Raw genomic sequence first — 15,798 nt, 5'->3', positions numbered from 1 at the left:
TTTGCCGCCTACCTGCTCGGCGTGTTAGCTGATTTATGGCCGCCTTATTTTCATTCCCGCCCCGCTGAGCGGCGGGTTGAGAACTCCTGAAGAAATATAACGCTTTGCTGACAAAATACAGTGACAGCCGCGGCACTGTCGGGGTGTTTAGCGGGAGACAAGGCGAGGTTGAAGGCGTCGTCATTTGATCTAAAGCAGCTCGGATTGGGTGAAACGACGTTTATAGCCGACTTTCAATTAAAAGCAAAATGACGCTCGGCTGTAAAATTTATTGAACAACTTTTACGGGGGTCTCGTCTGCGAAACATGTGGCGCACAAATGAAATGTTTGCTTCGACAGACGAGCAGGTAACTTGACGCCGGGGGACTTTTTCATTAACCCCGAGTTCAAACCCCCGCCTTCTTCTTTTTGTTTTATTTTTGCGTGCGCAACAATTTGATGTAAACGGATGAATATAAATAATGCTTCCGATTGACTGCAACCTATTTTCCCCCTTTTGTGGAAGCGACGCCTCTCGAGCTGTGCCGTAGCATCCCCAGGCGTTATCATTTGCCGCATGATTATTTCAAAAGCTTCCACAACACAGCCGCCTCTGATGTAATCCTCATGCATATGGAAGGTGTTTTTTTCGGAGGAGGCGGCGACCCTTTTCGTGGAACGAAACGAGCGATCACAAGCCTAATGAGGGGCCGGGCGCTGGATGGACGACACGTCTGTAATTAGCCCCTAGCTAGCACCAGCGTGGCTTGTTTTTATTTAGACGGGAGAACCGCGGACCGGCGACACCTCCCTCGCTCCCCGCGTAGACTATAAATAAAGATTGTCATCGTAAACTAATCAAATTACGAGACGTCGTTTGGGCGAGGCTGTCACTTTCACCACAAAGAGAATCCCCTGAGGTCCTCACGTCTCTCGACTCGCTTCTCCAGGATTAAGCGCAAACGGCGCTCGCACCATCGCAGGCAAGAAGCTGCCTTTCAGCACATTGTTTTTTTACTGCAGAGGACACAAAGCAGACAACTGCAAGGTAGGTTGGTGGGGGAGGAAATAAAGAGGCCGCTGTTACGAACGCTCGTAATAATAACAGAGGCGTCTGGCACGTCTAGAAAGACATTCCTACGCTCCGAGAAATGAGCCCCAAAAGTGCAAAAATGTCATCCAATAACACCCCAAGAGTCCGAGGTGACCTTCGTGCCGCTCGGAACAAAGTTAGGAAAGTACCTGGATGAAGTCAGCGTTTGTGACGGACCACCCTGAAGTGTCGCAATCTCATGCGATGCGATACATGACTCCTTGTGACCCTGTGATAAGAATTCAAAGAACATTTACTGGTTGAAAGCAGTCAAATGGAATCCATTTGTTGAGCAAAAGTGAAATTCGGCTTTGCTTCTTGTTTTATAACTTATTTATTCGAGTAACATTACAACTTTGTTCTAAAAAAAAATCTAACATTAACATTTTGTATTAAAAAAAGACACAATTTCTTCCGTAACAACTTTTTTTCCTCATAATACCATTTTTTTCCCCCTCACAATACAGATATAATGACATTTTTTCTTAAAATATTATATTTGGCCTTATAGTAATAATCTTTCTTTCATAATGCATGACATAATGCAAGAAAGATTTTTTTCGCACTCTTTTTATTCACTAGTATGGCTGCATTTTAAGAAAATAAATCTTTTCCATAATAAAAAAACATTGTCTAATCCAATCACAGAAAATAAGTATTTCTCCTAATACATTTTTTTCTTCTAAAATTTGAAACAACAACTTAAAGAATAAAACCTTTTTCTTATAACATTGCAACTTTTCAAAAAAATTTTTTTATTATTATTATTAATAATATTACAACTCTTTCTTCATGACCTTGTCATTTTCTTGTCACACATTTTTTTTTAAAAATATATATATACATATTTGGTAAGGTGTATATATACTGTATTTAAAAAAACAAACACTTTTTTTTCCTCCTCACATTATTTTGAAAACAGAACTACTTTTTTCTGTAACAATGCATCTTTTTGTTGAGTATTTGAGGCACAAACATGGTCATGAAATGGATTCGGCTCAGTCAAGGGACCAGCCGCACCGCTTTATATGTATTTTCACATGAGCAGAATAAATGAAAAATGATTTGTGTTGTTTGATTCATGATGTGTTTCTGCCTTATGACTCAAGTTTCACATGTGGAATAGCTCTTCTTTAATACAAGAGAATCAACATGATGGGAACTTAGTGAACAGCTAACTTTCACCCAGAGATGAATGCATGCAGCACTTCCGTTTGGGAGGTAAACACATTGACAGCAATGGCAGAGTCAAGTTTTTCTATTTTCAGTCACTATCTGCTGTAAACAAAAAGTTACCATGAAGTTTAAAAAAAAAAGTCCAGTACTGCAGTGCAAGCTTCTCAGACAAAGCTTGAAAAGGGCTATTCAAAAAGTTTTACGTTTTATCATAACGCTTTCATTTTGAAGGCTTAGAAATTTACGGTATCAAGACATATAGCCTCCTTTAATATAGGTTGAAAAATAGCACTGCAAAATATTCTATTCTTTAAAAAAAATCTTCAGAGTGACACCATTAAATAGAGTTACAAATAATTAAAAACCCTTGGTCAAAATTTCTCCTCAATTTTACTGCTCACTGGTGTGTGTTCGTTGGCCACCTGGGGGACAGTATAAGACAGACACGTGGATATGTTGTACTGGAGTTCTCGACTTCCCATTACGGCTGATCTAAAGCAGCTCGGAGCAGGGTAGCCGTTCTTCGCCGAGGATAAAGAATATACATCTGTGAGCATTGTTGTGTGCTGCAGGACCGTTTGCTTTCAGATGTCCATTCCTCCAAGTGTAACAACACTGCCACATAGATGCTAATTCTTAGCCCGTGCGCTTATGGAGTTTGCCATTGTGTGTTAGCGTTCCGATTAATGGAGGTTATGTGGCTGCTTTAAATACATGTGTAACCTTCAGCTGAGTGTGGCAATAAACAGCTTAACAGCGATTATTATGCACATGGATATGAATCTTAAAATGATTTAAAAATGTGGGTGCATCGAAACAATACATTTAAAATATAACAAGATACATATTGAATTGTCTTTTATTGGAAAGACACAACTTTGAAGGAAATACCACATTTACAGTAGCCTACTGTTATGTTCATTGATATTGTAAAATGACAAGAAAATGATTGCATAAAACCCTCTCAAACTCAGCTGTAGCATATTGAATCAAATCGTAATCCCTCTGAATCGAATCATTCCACTTAAAAATACATACAATGTGCCCCCTGGACAGAACTTCACCAGCTGCCTCTGGTTGGCACCTGCTTCTTTTTTTCTTTGAAGGTCAAACACGCTGCTATTTATGCTACAAAGTTCATTTGAATATTATAACTGCTGCTTTAACTGTAGAGTTCTAGGAACATCCAAACTTTTTCTATTTTTTAAACTTTCATTGGGAATCTATAGCCAAACTTTTTTTTTTAAGTTCCTGAAATAATGCAAAACAATACAGAGTTTGCAAACAGCTGTCGATTTTTCAAACGTGACAGCTGAAATGCAGCAGGTAGTCATCCACTCAGACAGACTGCCTGCATACTACCATCTATATGCTCAAAAAAGTTATCAAGTAGCAATGATTGTGTTTTAATAATAGTGATTTAGCAAGTTGTACAGTAATCTCAGTTTTTCTCTTTTTCATCATCATGTTCCCTGGTTTCTCCTTGCATCTCCCCTGTGAATGTGACTAATCATCCGACTTGGCGTTGGGCCGCTTGCCTCCCTCCCGTCTTCCCCCGCCTGCGCTGCTCTCTACTCCTGCACTGTCAGTGATTTTTCATCGCCCTTGTTGGGCCCATTTTATGCATTGTTTCCCTGATGCAGTGATTGATGTCCAGGAGGGACTGGTAATCTCGGGGAATGAGAGGCTGGATGGCAGCCCTCCCGACGCTGACACGTGTCGGAGCGTCGGAGCACCCCCTACCTTGCTCCTCCTCCTCCTCCAGTTTGGCTGCGGTCACTGCTGAGCCCGCTCACTCGGCTCACCCCTCATTTCCATTTCAATCTCAAGCTCATGAATGCAAAAACTCTTGGCCGAAAATTAATAACGGGAGGAGTGTGCACGAGGGAGCGTGGGATGGCAAAAGGAGAACGCGGGCTAAGGAGGAGAATGGCGATGCTTGGGGTCTTTTGTTCCGCAAAGAGTGCCCCCTTATTTTATTCCCTCTTTCACCAGCATCCTCCCAATGAATGGCATTACAGACAATGCCACATCCACACTGACACAAATTTATTTCGCTGGCCGCGCCGCAGTGTATTTCCAACAGGACCAGGGGCGATTTGTCTGGGGACAATTTGGTTTCCATAAAGGATTTAAATGGTTTCTGCGGAGATAGTGGGCTGAAATTTAATTTGTTTCTCATTTACTACAGCAGGTATGAAAAGGAGAAAAATTGGACGGCTGATGGGCTAAAAATTGGTGCTGTCCCTCTGCTGTATCCCCCAGAGGACGCAGGTCCTGCATCATATAGATTGAGTTCGACCCCCCCCGGCCCCCGCCGCAACCGCCCGCCTCCCCATCCGAGCCCTTGCGACCACAAGCCCGGCCACACTTAGCATCGTGCCGCCGTCCCGCCTCCCCGTAACCTTAAACCAACTTAAACAGTAACCTTTGGGGAGGCTGCCAATCACTCGCAAAACAACGTTTCCATCGATCGGCCTGTCTGCGTGATTTATGGCCTCATTTTACACTAATTGAGAATTAGAGGGCGGATTAGTGGGCCTCAACACTTCGGCCTGATATGCACTCTGAGCAGTGTAATCTGTCACGCCGGGATGTCCGACACTCTCTTACTCACAAAGGAGGCGAGGGAGCAAAAGGGAGGCGGTTGGGAGAAGGGGGGCTCTTTCTAATTGAATTCCCAGATAACGCGGAAATTAATTTGACACCACTGAAATCTGACTACAGCTCCTGTGACGTATGCGCTCCCTCTCTCCCAAAAATGGCTCTTTTCCACTCCCTTCTCTGGGTTCCTGCCTCGCCTGAGAAACACTATTGATCCAAATCACTTTGACTTGAGGCCTGGAGTGACGCATGGAATCCCTAAATCCTATTGTCTCATATTAGGCCGGCTATCTTTGGCCCGCGTAAAGAATATTGCCTTTCATTTTGTTTGACCGTCCGGATGATCTTCTCGAGTGGAACCTCCCTCGCACGCGGAATGCCCGGAGTCAACAGTTGCAATTGAATTAGCGTCCCGGCTCGCCAGGTCCATTGTCTGGGTAATTTGTTGTGTAAGTGGCAAAATGAAAGCACTCGCCACGCTTCTGTGAGCACCTGCTGTTGTGTCACTCATCGCCGCGGATGCACAAAGAAAACAGGCCCGAATGTTATCAAAGATCACACGTTAACCCGCTTTGCCGTAATCGCATCAGCCGCAACGTTAGGATCCCGCCACGGCGCACATTGCTAACAAACATGTTGTATTGCGTGTGGGTGAGTTGGCATGAAGGGCTTCTTAGCAAGCTAAAAGACGCATTCATCTGTGTAATGAACTTTGGATGCTAGCTAACTTAATCCCGCTAATGCCTGCGAGAGTCAATTAGCGCAACTAGATTCAGTGCGGTATTTATCCGATAGAGCGGCAGTCTCTGGAGGTTTTTCCCCCCTGCCACACCAATAATTTGAAGTTTCATTTGTGCATAATAAAGTGGACAATGAACACAATTTGGAGTTTTTAAGACACCAAAGCCTCATTCGATTTCCAAGAGTCACATACTAGAGCAAGCGTGTACATCAGAAAACAGTGGCAGCCGCTGGTCATTCAAATAAAGGGAAGCTCTTTTTTTTCTTCTTTTTTTTTACGCCTCAAACAGATCATCCAATCATCATTAATGTCTGGGCCGGCCCACTTTTCCATAAACCCCCAGAGACGCTGAGCATCCGATGGGCGGGAATAAGACCAGCATTTATCCAATGACCATCCAGTTTTGCGCAGTGGAACGACCCACAAGCAGCCTCCAACTTTGTAAATAAATCAATAAAAGTGCCATGGAACTGCAGGGATGAATTAGAAGGAAGTTGTGTCAGTTATTTGTGATAAGCGCATAAATCGTATACACACAACAGCGCAAATTCCCTCACTTTACTTTTTTCAGGGGTCGGAGCATTTAGGGGAAGCTGAGCTTGGTCATACCAGTTTCGTGTGTCGTTAAAATTGTGCCGCTTAAACACAAAAACAAACTTTTACTCCGACAAATTTTCAACAAGTATATCCACTGACCGTCTGAAATGTCCATCAAAATACAAACAGTACATCGTCTTTAGAACACAAATTGACTTTATTTTAAACTGGCAACAACAAAAATTTAATTCCCATCAAATCAAACTTTATTGATATAGCGCTTTTCATTCATAAAAATGTAACTAAAAGTGCTGTGTACTTTAAAACATCCATTGTACAAAATAAAACGATGGTGGTTGAGACCCTGGAACCCCCTAGAAAGTATCAGGCCCTGAACTGAACAGCAGTCAAATAATCCCATTTCTACATTCAGAACCAAAACAGGAGCAATCTGTCATAAGATGACCACATATAAAGCAGATACAAGGAATCGTCTTACGCTGGCGATGTAACCTCGAATGTTGACGTAAATTGGATTTCACCATTAAAGTCCATATTTACATCAAAATACTTCGTACAGTAATTTTAAAAAAAACATATTTGCGCCACCCGGAAGATGCTGGAACCTATTTTTCTTGTATCCGCACGGACATACATTGCTGACAGACGGCAAACTTAAACACGGCAATGTGACGCACCTGAAGGTGAGCCGACCTGCTCGAAGGACGCTGGACGTAACAACACAACTTTAAATAACTTTAAAATGACGTGGTTACTGTGGGAAATTGACGGAAAAGAAGGTGCTACGGATGAGGCACGGGCGTCGTAAAGTCGAAATGTCGTAGGTCGTGTACGACGTAACTCGAGGACTCCCTGTTCTTAGTCATCATTCATGTGATATTTTCACAATTTAGACCTTGAACAGAAAGTGGAGGAAACCATTTTTGCTTGTAAAATGTAAACATCTTTATTCACCACAGTGGTATGAAGTAATGTTACTTAACTATTTTTTTAATTTAATAAATACTTAATCTGCATCTTTTTTTAGAGAAGCTCTACTATTGATAAAAAACAATTGATTAGTAGCAGATGTAATTTTTTGTATATGTCAGGGGCCGCTTAAAAATGGATGGCAGGCCACAAATGGCCCCCGGGCTGAAGTTTGGACACCACTGATATACAGTGTTAAAGTAAATCAGAGCATCAGTACTGGGGCAGATTTTTATTAAATTTTTTTATTCTGGGAGACCTGCCTAATGTAAATATTCACTAAAATGAACACTAAATTTGATGAGGCGCCTTCAAAATGCCTATTAATTCATTTTAGGAATTACAACGACAAAGAAGCAATTTCAAGACGGCCTTGCCACCACATCCTGAACCAATGACAGGATGTGATAAGACAAGGCTGTTAGCAGGCACGGTTATGTTCTACATTGGCCTGTGCGCATCTCCCGGGAATTGGAGTCTTTGTTGTGAACCCTCTTAACTTTTTCCGTGTGGCCCACCTTGACCATCGTCTTTGCAGCAGGCAGCATACGGCGGCGTACAAAAGGTCTCGATATATCTGCCTGCCTGCTCGCTCATTTCTTATTCAGGCCCGCTGGGACGAGAGGGCGAGCCGGGGGAAGGGGGCGGAGGAGGCGGCGGGGGATAACTGAGAGGCTGATGGAGACTAGGTGACAGCTCGGAATGGGCCATCAATAGATCCATCAGGCGGGTAATTTGGAGCGCGCTTAACATACATCAGTGGAGTCGCGGGAGCTGGTATCTGTCTTGTCGTGGAATCACAGTAAATAAGAGTTAAAGATGGTGTCAGGTCTGACCTGCCTGACCTCCCCCCCCCACACACACCCTCTCAAATCCACCCCCCTCTCTCACACACACACACACTTCTAGGCGGCATCAATGGAGTGTGGCACAGATGGGACAGGGATTAACACGTACAATAATAATATCAATGTCTGTGTTTGAGAGTCATTTATAAAATAACAACACCAGTTTGAGATACTGTTTCAAGGATAACGGCAAAACACTGAAGAAGGAATCATACAAAGAAAAAAATAAAATTAGAACAGTGTCAAGTCTTTTGTGGTTTTGGTGTATTCAAATCAGGCACAAACCACACAAGCAAGACACATGGTAGTACTCTGAAATAAAGATACGTAACCTAGAAATAAAAATAAACCCAGCGGTTAATTTTAAATTAACAAATATTTTTGTGGTTGTTTTGGGAGTTGCACTTGAAAATGGGGACATCTAAGGACTTCCACCAGATAAATAAAGTGCATTGTTGACACATAAGCAAGTATGATTTATGCAGGATTATTGGAAAGGCAGAGTGGAAATTGGTCATCTTTATAGTTTACGGACAGTACATAGAATTAACAAAAATGAGCTATGAATAGTACATACTGTATATATATCAGGGATAGTCAACTGGTGGCCCGTGGGCCACATGTGGTCAACACAAATTGCACTTCAATTACCCCCACCCCAATCCCCAGCCGCCCCCAGAGCACACGCGGAATGACATATTCAGAGATTTTTTTGTTTTGTTTTCTTGGGGTAGGTGGGGCCATACCCCTTTTTTTGTGGAAAATTCATATTGGAGGTTTATCCGTTTTTTTTTTTCAAAAATGTTTTATATTTATAAAAAATAAATAAAAATATAATTTTTAAATCCCCCAATGTTCCGAAGCATTTCAATGCAAGTCACTTATAAACAGATTTTCGTTATTCGTGGGCCTGCACTTATATTGTCCATATTTAAAATGACATTTTTGTCATCTGTTAAGAAGTTCATGGCCCCTATAGCGGTGATGACAACTTGTGGCCCCCTTCATAATTTAAATTGTCCATCTCTGATACACACTATTATATACCAACATCAGTTCCAATGAAGTTGGGATATTGTATAAAATGTGAAAGAAAAAAAAACAGTGACTGATGATTTGCCAATGCTTTGCAAATACTTTCAAACATATATACAATTGAATACACTACAAAAAACAACATTTGATGTTTATTTAATGAGAACATAATTTGGTTCTCATACTTGTTACAATAAATACGGATTGTGATCTTGTAAGCACATTCTTGATTTTTGGTCAAATACAATATGCTGTAAATATCGACACTGGAGGGAATGTTGCGCTAATTTAGATCAACATACCAACACGGGTCAAATTTTACATCGCCAATAAAGTGAACTAAAGTGGGCTGGTCTGAGCCATATAACTCCAGGGCTGAAACTGACAATTGAAATTGAAAAATTGCCCTCACTTAAATGAGGAAATACAACCTTATTATATTATCACATGCACATCATTAATTTCATTCATTTTTCATGTAATCATGCATGAAGCTATGTTAGCTACATGTGGATACATTTTTGAATAAAAAGCCTGCTTTCAAAATGACAAAAAGGTTGAAAAATGACATCTGCTACTAATCAATTTTTTTTATATATACAATGACGCTTTACAAACAACAACCCTGCAGGTGCTTTGAAAACACTGTAGAACACCAGAGGGCAAGCAGATGAGCCTCAAACCAGTAGAGGGTGTGTGCGTGTGTGTAGCGCGCGCACAGCATGTGACTATAAACGTGAAGCACCTTAGGCTAACCGCTGTTCCTGCCACTCAGACTCCCTGCTAACCTTTCAAACGCACGCCATCCGCCATTGAGGTGTCACCTCGCATCCGTGGGTTATTTGGCAGGATGAAACTTACGACACTAACCTGCGCCACATGACGCTAACTTCTATCGCTGTCCCTGACATTCATACTGGTGACGTTCCTATAGGATCGACTTGCAAAAAGAATGATTGATCGAGGTAACGTAACAGTTTGAGGTCAATATTGTCACCGCTGGGTATTATATGGCAATATTAATGTCATTTTTCTGCTGATGTAAGTCTATTCTATTCTGATGTCAGTTTCTGAGTCCTGAGTTCAACCAAGAATTTTTCGGAAAAACTTGAAGGCTGAAACAGCATCCTTGTTCCGTCGGCAGTGAGGTTAGGCGGCGCAAAGTTGAGTTTACTTGGCCGCTAATGCAACAAAGCTCTACAGTCAGTCATTCTGTCGGTGTCGCTGTCCTGGCCACGCAATGCAGTAAGTCTAAGTCGACAATAATAATAATAATAATAATAATAATAATAAATACATAAAAAATTGAGAAACAAAAGTGAACAATGTTACCAAAATACATACAGAAATCGTAGTCTCTTAGTAGAGTTGTTTCACTTTAACTATACTTCCATGATACCAATTGCTACTTTCCTATTTGCCACGGCTTTGGCGGCATCTTGTGGCATTTTACAGTGTTGCGGAAAGAGCGAGCGCAAAGTGTATATCGGTGAATGTTTCAGTGCAGAGCTGGTGGTAGGTTCTACCACTACTAAAATGTGACTGGGTGAATTTGTGTGTAGCAAACTGCAAATAGATTACAGGTCATAATTTTTCATTTTTTAAAAGGGATACGTGACTCATTGAGTCGTAAGAATAAAAACAGTAAGAAGATCATATTTTATCTAAATGTGATAACTTTATTATTTTTCATGAACAACTAATACCTTTAAAAACACATTTTTCCACTTGTTGTCGACTGAAGATCACCTGTGCTGAAAAAATAGGTAACAGCCAATCATGGCTCAGTTTGCTGACCAAACCCAGAACACAGGTGAGCCGTGATTGGTCCTTACCTATATCCTCAGCACAGGTGATGCCATTTTCAGTCCACAGCAAGTGGAAAAAAAAATTTTGGAATTAAAAGTAATAATTGTACATGAAAAATAATGAAAATTTCAAATTAATTCTGGACAAAATGTTTTACTGCTGAAAATGCCTTAATGAGTCAAGTATCCCTTTAAGTACTGTAGTATTTTGCCTCCATCTTTTGGCATCCAAGGAATTACGTTGAATTGAAGAGTTTCATTTAGACAAAAGCAATGCTTTGCCAGCATCTTGGTGCCAAGAACTATGTTGAATTGAGTTGAGGAGCTTTATTTAGATGAACATAAAGCTTTGCTGCCATCTTGTGGTATCTACAGGCAATTATAAGCTTTTTAAGAGGGGATATCGCCTTTTTGTGGCAGTGTTCGGTCCTTGTATCTTTATTCTGTCAAAATCGATGATCCTACTGTAAAGAAGCATGAAAATACCGTTTTTCAGCCATCCGTCCATCGTATGCTGTTGTCAGATTTTATTGATTGGCAGATGATCAGTGAATCACATTCAAATTACTAACTTGCTCCACACCAGCAGGTGGCAGTGCACATTGTCTTACAAAACAGGAAAACCAAATGTTATTGTTATTGTACAAATACATTCAAGTTCATAATTAAATGATTCATCATGGGTGCATCAAACATTTTAACAATTGAAATAAGTGATTAACACTAATTACAACATGTAAAGCCATGACCTACGAAAATTAACCGATATGACCCCATGACCAGTGCTGAGCTATTGGACTGGTGCTGGTCCTTCGGGTCATGCTTTAATTAAACCCAGAGAGTCAGCCCACGTGCGCTAATACTGTTATTCTGGTACAATTTGGTTCTCGCTCTTCTTTGCTTTGAGCACGCATCGCCTACCTTAATCAAAATTGTCAGTTAAAATAAATCCAGTAGCTTGAGTAATTAAATTTAATTGGATCTTGTCACTTTGCATGTTTCCGGTGGTTTGATCCTCGCAGAGTGTTTGCTGCCTCGGCGCCATAACGACTTTTATGACGCTTTTATTATTAGCGCTTCCACCTTGCTAAGGTCCGCCGAGGCCCAGCCTGACAACGCTTTGAACCCCTAAAAGTTCTCATTCGGAGTTGGATCGTCAGCACGGTCTTGATGATATCGCCCTCATTTGCAGCGAGGTGAAAGTCCATCAAGATAAGTCCAGAGACGTATAGCTAAGACGGGGATGTCTAATTTCAAGGAAGAGTTTATGGACTTGACTATGACTATAACTATGTCCATATACTCCATGTACAGTCAACTCTGTGTTGTTAAGCGACCAATTATAACATCAGAACATGTTTTATTACATAGTGTTTTTAAGAAGCACACTGAAAAACATACATTAAAATTTTACAGACAAGTCTCTTTAACTTCTTTTACACTCCCCTTAATAAAAAGCCTTCACTTTTTTTTTTGCTGTTCTGTATAAATGATACCAACACGGAATGAGAAACTTAAGCACAAGTTAACCATTTTAACATCTTACTCCGCCAGCACAAAAGATGTTAGCGGATGTTGCACAGCCATTTTGAGAACCACTCTCACCTTAGCCTCGGTCGGTTTGCCCTCCTCCCCTCTGGGAGGCGCTACAGGTTCCAGTATTCCTGAACAAGAAGGTTCTGGAACAGGCTCCTCCCTGTAGCTGCCACCCAACTGAATTCTATATTAAGGTGATAGCCAGCTCTGCACTACTGTTAGTACTGTACGTACCACCTTTACTTTTACTGTAGCCTACACAGTACTCATATTTATATGTATTAATATACCTAGTGGCCATATTTGCACTACCTGCTGTTAAAATAGCAATGTTGATGCTAATGTTTAGTTTTACCTCTATTTACTTTTTTCTTTTTCTTTCTTTTTTTTCTGGAGAGCTCAGTATTGTTCATTCATCATGTCATCATCATTGCTCTCTCTCTTTTTTATTTTATTTTATTTTGTATGTGGGTGCGTATGTGAATCTGTATGTGCATGTGTGTGTGTGCGTGCGTGTGTTTGTGTTTTCATTAGTTCACATAAAACCTATTAAAAAATCCCATACCGTTCATCTAAATCGAACACTTCAGAACCCAGTCAGAGCTGTGAGGCCGTCAGGAGACCCGAGGAAGGACCAAAGAAAAGAATCTCTGTTTACTAACATTATCTTATTTCATTCTGAATACACTGCATACCTTACATTGCCTTACCGTTCAAACACACACACACACACACTTCACTTGCTGCCTTTGTTGCACTTTTGGTTACGGTAGACGCTAAGCTGCATTTCGTTGTCTCGGTACATGTACTCTTTACATTGACAAGTTGAATTAATTTAATATAATGTATTCTAATGTAATTTAGTTTAATCTAATGCCCGAGCAGGGGTGTGAAATTTGACTCAACTTCTCCCAGTAAGGTGTGTTGAACACACTTGCCACCAGATAAGTATTTGTATTTATGTGATTGTGTCACTGTGCGAAAGTGTACACTGTCACAGCACTATCCCCACATGCTGGGTTTTGTGTTAAAGGCAAAGGCAGATAAATCAAACGGGTGAAATACATCCATTTTGCAGGATCTTCTGTTTAAGAAAGAGCGACGACTCAAAATATGCTCACGACTTCATTTACTTTGTTTTAATAAACCCAGAGAGCGCTAACAACCTTGGATATCGAACAGAATGTTTTCAGCTGCTCTTGATCAATAAGGGTCTAATTTCATTGAACTGAGTCTAATAAATGTGCAGATGTCAAAATCAGACAAGTGAATTAGCCATTAGCCTTTGAATGATTTAGATTCAAACTAAAATATCAATGAAACCGTTTACCATTCTACCTACCACATAATAAGCACAATAATGAACAGCTCCACTTTATAGCCCTGCGACACACACAAAAAAACTTGCTCAAGAATATAACACCGATTTTTTTTTATAACCAGTATCTCCATCATTCATTCGTCATCAGAAGACGGATCAGAATGTTGTTTGGACACATACATTTTTGTAAATCCACTCTAACCTTTCAAATTATTAAACCCTCTACAGATGACTGTGAAGAGTTACATTTAAAATTTTAAATACAATTGTATAACAGTAATTTAGGGTGTGTATTTATGAAATATTCCTCCAAAATAGTTTTTACTTGTTGAACAGGGGTGGGGGGACTTCATCGACTTCAAGATAGAACAGAGAGCAAATACGGAAGCAAAAGTGGTGACAATACTTACCATGCTCAAGTTTTAGATTGTTTTCATGTTTATTTGGTTCTCGGAGATCAATTTGAATGATTATAAAGCAGCGCTTTAGAGAAATTCGATCCCAATTGACTCCAAAACGCTCAATGAAGGCGACAGTGACTGCAAACATTGCACCTGACGCAGAGATCCGGGAGGCCAAAAGGTGGAATAGCTTTTCCAGAGTGCGAGTATTTGTGTTGCCAGAGGAATGAAACATCTAAACGGAGCGGTCGGGATAAGAGTGACCCCCCCACAACCCGCCCAGCTCCTGACTTGGGAAGAATATGGAGGAATTGAGCATGTGCGCTAGTGATGGCGGCGGGCGAATCTTTATTCACTGGCAGCCACTTGCTGCTAAAGCACATTCCCTTTCAATCCATTAGGCCTGGCCGTCCCCTTCCCCTTCGTCGCACCATGCACCCCTTAATTTGACAATGACAAAGAGCCACTTGCAGATTTTAAATTTCATAATTTTAATCTGTCAAGTCTGACATTTAATTAGTGGCTTCCTAACCTGTGTCTGCCTCGCTCTGTGAAGGGCGCCGTTTGTTTCGAAGGCGCGGCGCAATCTCCGGTTACCAAAGGAGAGGAGGCGAGTGGATTAATATATATGTACATTAGCAGCTGCTGCAAAGACAATACATGGCCAGTGAGGCCATGAGAGCCTAATGCAGACAGATGAGGTTAATAATATTTGGGAAGTGTTGCTCTATTAAGCGGAGCGCTGATTAAGACCTGAGTGGGATCCCACCCCCTCCATTCCCTGCCCTGATTGTGTGCGGGGACACCTTTTGTTCTGACGGTAGCAGCGGACGAAACAATGTTGTCCGACTCGACGTTCCGACCCACAATGAGGTCGGGCTTAATGAGAATCTTTACAAACCTGGACGGGTGTTGATGGAAGTCCGACATCCAGCCGTAACTTCATTACGCAAACAGATGGAGATGGAGATTCGGGAATCTTCTGAAAAGAAAGAGCTTGCTGATTGCTTTTGCCGTGCTCTTGATCACGTTGGACCTCATTAATCAATTTCCATTGGATTCAGCCACTTTGAAAGGCTTTCCTCCAAAAATGCTGCAGTTGCAACTCTGCCCACAAGGCAGCTGTTTTAAAATCAATAGTTTGTGATAGGGAGAAATGCCCAATGATGTCTTTGAATTAGGATAATATTGATTTAATATTCGCCCCATACGCTGAAATAATGAGTATAACATAACTCCCCCCCTCTTTAAAATAGTTGAGAGTCCCATAAGTGACAAGCTTTTGTCCCTAAGTAGCACACTTCATTTAAAGTCAATTGACATGAAAAAACATGATTAATCAGCAACCAATTCTTAATCACACAATTTTCCGTGATTAATCGCCATAAATCAAAATTTTCTACTTCTGCTTCTACTTTTTTCTTCAAAGCTTGTAAAAGATATTTACTTGAAATACTCAAAATCTTGGAACGAATGTAAAATAATCAAATAGAAAGTAGCTTATATTTAGAATCAAAGACTGTTCTAATAGCGTTCTTTTGTCCTTGTATAGAATACTTCTCTTGTAAAAATACAACTGTGAAACAAAACGATCAAAATGGCGGCTCGCTCTCTGCTGAGAAAAGTGAAACGGCCTCCGCAGCCTCCTAAAGGGACGATCAAAACGCTTGAATGCGTCTGGTGAATGACGAGAGCACGGCGTGGGGGAGGGTGACTCACTCGCCAAT

Source organism: Vanacampus margaritifer, chromosome 11 (assembly GCF_051991255.1).
Source record: "Vanacampus margaritifer isolate UIUO_Vmar chromosome 11, RoL_Vmar_1.0, whole genome shotgun sequence".
In the NCBI taxonomy this organism is placed as follows: Eukaryota; Metazoa; Chordata; class Actinopteri; order Syngnathiformes; family Syngnathidae; genus Vanacampus; species Vanacampus margaritifer.
The sequence above is the reverse complement of the archived record's forward strand: the minus strand, read 5'-3'. Positions refer to the sequence as shown.